The sequence below is a fragment of the Tupaia chinensis genome, unplaced genomic scaffold (assembly GCF_000334495.1).
Source record: "Tupaia chinensis unplaced genomic scaffold, TupChi_1.0 Scaffold000704_1, whole genome shotgun sequence".
Taxonomy (NCBI): Eukaryota; Metazoa; Chordata; class Mammalia; order Scandentia; family Tupaiidae; genus Tupaia; species Tupaia belangeri.
The window spans coordinates 861576-869256 of NW_006160227.1; positions in this window are offsets into that span (position 1 = coordinate 861576).

Sequence of the window (7681 nt, forward strand, 5' to 3'; positions counted from 1 at the left end):
TTTTTGGAGAGGTTTTTGCTATAGGGTGCATGCGCTCGCCAGACAGACAGAGAGAGACAGAGAGATAGAAAGCGAGAAATCACCCCCAGGGGGGATGGCCACGCCACAATCCCTTCTCCTCCATTCTCCTCTCAGGATCTTGGGCACGCACGCACACACGCCCGGTGTGAGTTTTAAGCCACCGGGTCTGGGACGCGAACCACGGTGGACTACATGGGAGTCCAGTGACATAGCCATTATGCTAACTGCTGGTCCCTAATTTTTAACACTTTTATGTCCTCCAATCTTTCAGTCTCTACCATAGAGTGCAGACATTTGGTATATATACATTTAGTGGAGACATACAATGTCTCTCTTTCATAGCTTGACTTGCTTCACTCAGCAACAAATCGTCCATATTCATCTAATTTCTATCAGATTCCAGGGCCTTGTTTTTTTTTTTTTGGCTGAGTAGTATTCCTTGAAGAATATGTGCCACACTTTTTCAACCCATTCATCTGTGGACATTTGGGTTGGTTCTATACCTTAGCAATCATGAATGAGGCTGCAATGAATATAGCTGTGCAAGCGCTTTTCCAACTGAGTGCCCTCCTGTCCTGTGGGTAGATACCAGGAGTGGAATTGCTGGGTCATATGGTAGCTCTATTTGAAGGTCTTTGAGGAACCTCCATATTGTTCTTCACAGTGGCTAGAGCAATTCTCACCAGCAGTGTAGGGGTGTTTGTTTCTCTTTCACCACATCCCCCCACCCCCCAGCACTTATCAGTTTTTTAATTAAAAAAAATTTTTTTTTCTTTTTTTGGAGAGGTTTTTGCTATAGGGCACATGCGCTTGCCAGACAGAGAGAGACAGAGAGACAGAAAGCGAGAAATCACCCCCCAGGGGGGATGGTCACGCCGCAATCCCTTCTCCTCCATTCTCCTGTGGGGATCTTGGGCATGCATGCACATGCAACCGGCGTGAGTTTAAGCCACCGGGTCCGGGACTCGAACCGCAGTCAACTACGTGGGAGTCCAGCATTATGCCATTATGCTAACTGCTGGTCCCTATATTTTACATTTTTTAAATCTTTGCCATTCTGACTGGGGTTAGGTGGTATTTCATTGTGGTTTTGATCTGCCCTTTTTTTTTTAAAGTTTTGTTTGCCATAGGTCATGTGTACTGACAGAGAAAGGTGGCCACTCTGCAATCTTCTCCTCTGTTCTCAGGATTTTGAGCACACACGCACACACACCTGGTATAATTTTCAAGATTCTGAGTCTGGGACTTGAACTGTGGTTGGCCATGTGGGAGTCCAGGGCCTTGACCATGACACCACCTGCTGGCCCCAGTCTTATGTTTCTTTGATCCCTCAACCACATAGCTATGACTGACTGCTTAGAGTTAACTGAATGCACCACCTCCCTGTCTTTATTTATGCTGCTACTGCCATCTGAAAGACTTTTCTTCTCCTGTGCCGTTGCTCGGATAATCATGGATAATTTTCAAGACTCAGTGTAGTTGTTGACTCTTCTAGAATCAGACTAGACTTAATCCTTCCTTAAATTCTTTCCATTTGTGTTAGAAACCACAATACACTTGCTTACTTCCATCTAAGGACAAAAGCACAATTTAACGATCTTAACTGGCTTTATTTGTAATTCTAGAATCGGACCGTACTTCATTCAATAAACTAGAGTAATTCTTCCAGTGAACTGAGTAGAAGAGATTGGTTTTATAGATAGACAGGGGCTAAAGAAAGCAGAAAACATGAGATCAAAAAAGCAGATTGGTCATTTCGAAGTTACCTTCTTTGTAAGGTGAGGGCAGGGAGGCAGAATAATAAGAAAATAACTGATCAGTCAGTATCAGGTCATTTCAGGTTACCTCGTTTGTGTAAGGATTGAGACATTGGGGACGTAGGCCCAGCCATGGCAGCATGGACTGGGTAGATGCTGCTGCTCAGCAGGCTGAAGCCACACGGGAAGCCTGGGTTTGAGTTCCAGCCCACCTTAAAAGCTGTGTGTTGTGTTGTGCACAGCTGCCCAGGAGACTGAGGCTGGAGAACCCCCAGCTCACAGTGAGCAGCATAGCCAGACCCTGTGTAAATGAGCCCAGGTGGGGGCCTGAGGCTGTAGTCCCAGCCACCTGGGAGGCCCGGGCAGGGGGACTGTGACAGAAGAGGCTCTGTCTAAATAAACAACAACAAAACTTAGGGGACTTCATTGGCATGCCAATAGAAATTGGCCGTTTTGGAAAACTAGGCAGTTGTCATCTGATTTCTAAGAAGGTCAGCTAACAGCTGAGCTTTGACTTGATGACATAGAGTTATAAGTGACTCTATTTTGATTTTTAGTCTGGTCTTTTGGGGCCTTGTGCAGGAGCCAAGTCCAAAATAATGGCCTCCTGTAATTTATTTTTTTAGATTTTTGCCATAGGGCATGTGTGCTCGCTGGAGAGTGAGAGAGACAGAGACATGGAGAGGAGGAAAGTGAGAAATCACCTGCAGGGGGGATGGCCACACTGCAACCTCTTCTCCTCTATGGGCATGCACATATCTGTATCCGAAGTGTTTTTCAAGCTGCCAGGTCCCGGACTCGAACCACAATTAGCCATGTGGGAATCCAGAGCCTTAACAACATCATGCCACCTGCTGGCCCATCCCTCCTGTCATTTTTACTTAACACCTCTCAAAACAACCAGTGCACTATATTATAATCAGGTCTTATTTGTCTGCCTTCCCTCTCTCCCTACCTCAGTAACACTGAGATCCCCTTGAGGGCAATGACCATACTTCTTATTTTGGTATCCCCAGCATTTGATAAGACTAAGAAGATTTCTGAGATTATTTGTCGGACCAATCAGTGACTTATGAAAAACTTATGAAAATACTGGAGCCGGCAGGTGGCATGGTGTTAAGGGCGCTGGACTCCGACATGGCCAACCGTGGTTTGAGTCCTGGACCTGGCGGCTTGCTTTCTCACATTTTCTCTCTCTCTCTCTCTCTCTCTTGTTCTGTCCTTCTCTGGTCACATTTAAAATAATGAAATAAATAAATGAAGTTAAATAAAATCATTCTTTAAAAAATTATGAAAATATGAACGATGAGCCTAAGCGACTCTTCAGTTCCCTGTAAATATGAACCACAATGACTGCGTTCATCGGAGTAGTGAGCAAGAGTTGCTGTAGCTAAAGACCTTCTTATAAACTGTGAAGTGTGGGAAAAGCATTCATTAACTGCTACAAGCTTCCTGCATCCTCCCGTACAGGAGGCCGAGGCAGTGGCTGCTCCCCCGTGCTGCTAATTCCCCCTTCTCTGACACGAGGACACCCCGTGCTCCCTCGCTCGTCTGCGGACACCCGTCCAGCCCTGCCCCGTCCTCTCCTAGCCCAGGCACTGAGATGTCTTTGTTTGATTGATCCTTTCTCTTTTTTTTTTTTTTTTTTTGGAGAGATTTTCACTGTAGGGCGCGTGCGCTCGCCAGACAGACAGAGAGAGACAGAGAGACAGAAAGCGAGAAATCACCCCCCGGGGGGATGGTCATGCCGCAATCCCTTCTCCTCCATTCTCCTCTCGGGATCTTGGGCATGCACGCACACGCGCCCGGCGTGAGTTTTAAGCCACCGGGTCCAGGACGCGAACCGTGGTCGACTCCGTGGGAGTCCAGTGACATAGCCGTTATGCTAACTGCTGGTTCCCATTTGATCCTTTCTCTCTCTTTTTTTTTTTTGGAGAGATTTTCACTCTCAAGTGTTATTATATTTTCTTTTCTTTTTCCTGTCTAGGACTGCTCCTTCTTTCCAATCCTCCCTAAAGCAATGATAACCCCTTTTTCTGTAGACAGACCTCTTGTCGATTTCTCTGTTCAAGGGGTCTCACAACTTTATATGATAAACCTGGCCCAGGGATTGAACCAGCAGTCAGCCATCTGGCCTTGAGAACTATAGTTTAGTTTGTTACTAACTGCACCCCTGAACTCTCCACAATATCAAGCAACCCAACCTTTACGAATCTCTTGATTCTATAAGGGCCTCTGAAGATAGATAATTTAGCAACTATGTCTAATTTTTAAAGTAGAAATTGGGGTTAAAGGAGTTAAATTGCCCGATTTAATCCTGCGTGGAGAGGTTTGGGCTTTGTGAGAAGAAATCGAGGTCCCCTCTCTCTGTTGTGAACTTGAATCCCTAGGGGGCCCATAACGATAACACAGCTGAGCAAAGCGTTTCTCTGAGACTTGGGGGGAGGCCTTTCTCTGTGGGATCTTGTGATGGACCTCCAGAGATACCCACGAACACGGCTTCCTCTTTGTTTTTCTCTCCCCTGATGAACGGTTGATGGTGAGAATTTAAGTTCTGCTGTGTCCCGGGTTCACTAGCGCTTTAACTGTCAGCCAAGAGGGCACCAGGGAAAGATGGAGGGACGAATCAGTCAGCATAAAGCTGCTGACGCCCGCGTGTTAGTCCCGGCAAGGCTGCGAACCAGGGTAATACTTGGAATCAGATAGTTATAGAATATATGCGTTCGCTTTGGAGGACTCATACACAGTCTCAACGAAGTCGAAGTTAGGGTAGCGTAGAGGAAGGAGCATCACACACATTTCAAACATCTGGATCCAAGTCCCACTCTGCCACTGGCTTTCCATGTCACCATAGGCAATTTAACGCTTTGAACCCCAATTTCTATTTCAAAAATTCGAGAGATCGTGGGCCAGCAGGTGGAGTAGTGGTTAAGGTGCTGGACTCCCACATGGTCACCCGTGGTTGCAGGCTTGGACCGGTGGCTTAAAAATCACACTGGGTGTGTGTGTGTGCGTGCCCAAAATCCCAAGAGGAGCGTGGAGAAGGGACCGTGGTGTGGCCATCCCCCTTGAGGGGTTATTTCTCACTTTCTTTCTCTCTGTCCTTCTGGCTAGTGCACATACCCTGTAGCAAAAATTTCGTTAAAAACAATTGGAGATATGTGCTAAATTATTTCATTTAATGGGATTGCTTGATATTCAGAGGCACCGTTAGTAACAAGTGGGACCGTAGTTCTCAAGGCCATGCAGCTGACTGCTGGTTCAATCCCTGGGTCAGCTTGATAGCACCTCAGGTGTGCATGCATGCCCCCAAGATCCTGACGGGCTAGAGGGCCAGGAAAGGAGGGTTACCGCATGACCAGGCCCAGTTGAGGGCTGTCTCTCGTGCCCCTGTACTGTAAATATACTTAAAAAATATGGTCCAGAGAAGGAATCACTGTGGACTAGAAAAGTCAGAAAAAGTTTCACAGGATGGGGAGATCTGAGCCGGGCTTTGAAGGACGAGTAGGGTTTAGATTAACGAGGGAGGGGAGAGGCGTTCCAGTTAAACTGAGTGAGAGAGCAAAGGTCTCCTCACAGTTGCGAGTGAGACGTGCAGGAAGCAGACTTAGGCTAGTTGGCATGACGGTGTCAGGACCGAGAAAAGAGGGAGAGGAGTTTGATGAGCAGGTGGGAGAGGGGAGAATGTGGTATACTGGGCACATACTGGCAGGTTCCAAGTAATTTTCTTTTTGGGGGGGGTGAGGTTTTTGCTATAGGGCACATGCACTCGCCAGAAAGATAGACAGAGACAGAGAGACAGAAAGCGAGCAATCACCCCGGGGGGAATGGCCACACCGCAGTTCCTTCTCCTCCATTCTCCTCTCAGGATCTTGGGCACATGTGCACACGCGCCCGGCGTGAGTTTAAGCTACCGGGCCTGGGACACGAACCGCAGTGAGCTACATGGGAGTCCAGCAACATAGCCATTATGCCAACCGCTGGTCCCGGTTCCAAGTAAATTTTATAAACACATTTACTGGGTTTTGAAATAGCTTGCTCTTACTCTTTTTTAAAAATAATTATTTTATCTAACTTTATTTATTTATTTGGAACGGTTTTTGCTATAGAGCAGGTATGCTCGCCAGACAGAGAGAGAGAGACAGAGAGACAGAAAGCGAGAAATCACCCCCCAGGGGGGATGGCCACTCCATAATCCCTTCTCCTCCATTTTCCTCTCAGGATTTTGGGCACGCACGCACATGTGCCCGGCGTGAATTTAAGCCACTGGGTCCCGGACTCGAACCAGGGTCAACTACATGGGAGTCCAGCGACATAGCCATTATGCCAACTGCTGGTCCCGAACTTTATTTACTTTAATTTAAACAGAGATAGACAGAATGAGAGAGAGAGGGAGGAAAGAGAAAAAGCAAGCTGCCAGATCTGGGACTTGAACCACAGTCGACCACGTGGGAGTCCAGTGCCCTTAGCCACCAGGCCACCTGCCAGTTTTTGCTATTACTGTCTTAACCTTACACATCTGAACCTGAGGAATCCAGCTCCAGAGTCCATGCCCCCACTGTCATGCTCTGTAAGCACTAGATAGCAGAACTTTGTTTCTTCTTGCCACTAAACACTTCGATATTTCTTTTCCTTTCTTTTCCTCAATGACAAAAAGTATGTTCTTTTTTTTTTTTTTTTTTTTTTAATTGCCAGAAGGTGCCTATGCTCACCAGAGAGAGAGAAAGAGGAAGAAAGGGTCCCTTCCGTCCCCCCACCCCCTGCAGTGGGGATGTGGTCCTGCCATAATCCCTTCTCCTCCATCTCCATCCCATCAGGATTTGGGGCATGCGCACACATACCCAGTGTGTTTTTCAAGCTGCCAGGGCCAGGATTCTAACCACTGTCTGTCACATGGGGTCCAGCTCCCTAACTCCCAGGCTATGGGGCCAGCCCCTTAAACAGTTTCTTATTCTTTCTGAATTTCAGTTCCTTCATTCATAAAGAGAGGTAACAGATATCTCAAAGGGTTCTTGTAAGACTCAGTAGAAGGGCCAGCAGGTGCTTTGGCCCTTAAGGCTCTGGACTCCCACATGGCTGACTATGGTTCGAGTCCTGGACCTGGTGTTTAAAAATCACGCTGGCTGCATGTGCGTGCATGCACAAGACCCCAGGAGGAGAGTGTAGAAGGGATTGCAGCGTGGCCATCCCCTCTGGGGGTGATTTCTCACTTTCTTTCTTACTGTTTCTCTCTGTCTCTCTGGTGAGCGCACTCACCTTATGGCAAAAACTAAAAAAAAAGAAAGAATCAATTGAAATTGACATGGAAATGCCTAACATCATGACTAGCACCTGAGAAATGTCCAACAAATGTTTTACCATGACAAGCAGATTTTCGTAGCAACTCTAAGACAGCTTACCATGTGGTATTTACAGGTGGTATTTACAGGCGCCATCAAGTCATGTGAGACAATTTGTGGACAGGTTTCTGGGACACTAAACATCATTTTGAAAAGGAGAACAAACCTCGATGAATATTCCTTCATTCTGGTTGGAGTAGTTTATTGTCCATGGTGTAGGAAATATTGATTACCAGTGTTTGGAAACAGTCTCTGGGGAAGATGTTTCCGAGCTGGCTTTATTTGCAGAAATGTCACATTTTGAGCACTGCCACATCCGTGTCTCGATTAATTCTCCATGCGATAGAATCTCTGGTATAATAATTACTGTTCTCGTTTTGTATATGAAAGAATTAAGATCCAGGGAGGTTAAGATGATTCCCTGAGCCGGAGTAACCAGGAAGTGTAGGCAGGTGCAGAATCCAGGTCTTGCCACAATTCCTTCTCCTTAATTCTCCTCCTGGGATTTTGGGCACACATGCACATGTGCTCAGTGTGATTTTTCAAGCCACCAGGTCCAAAGCC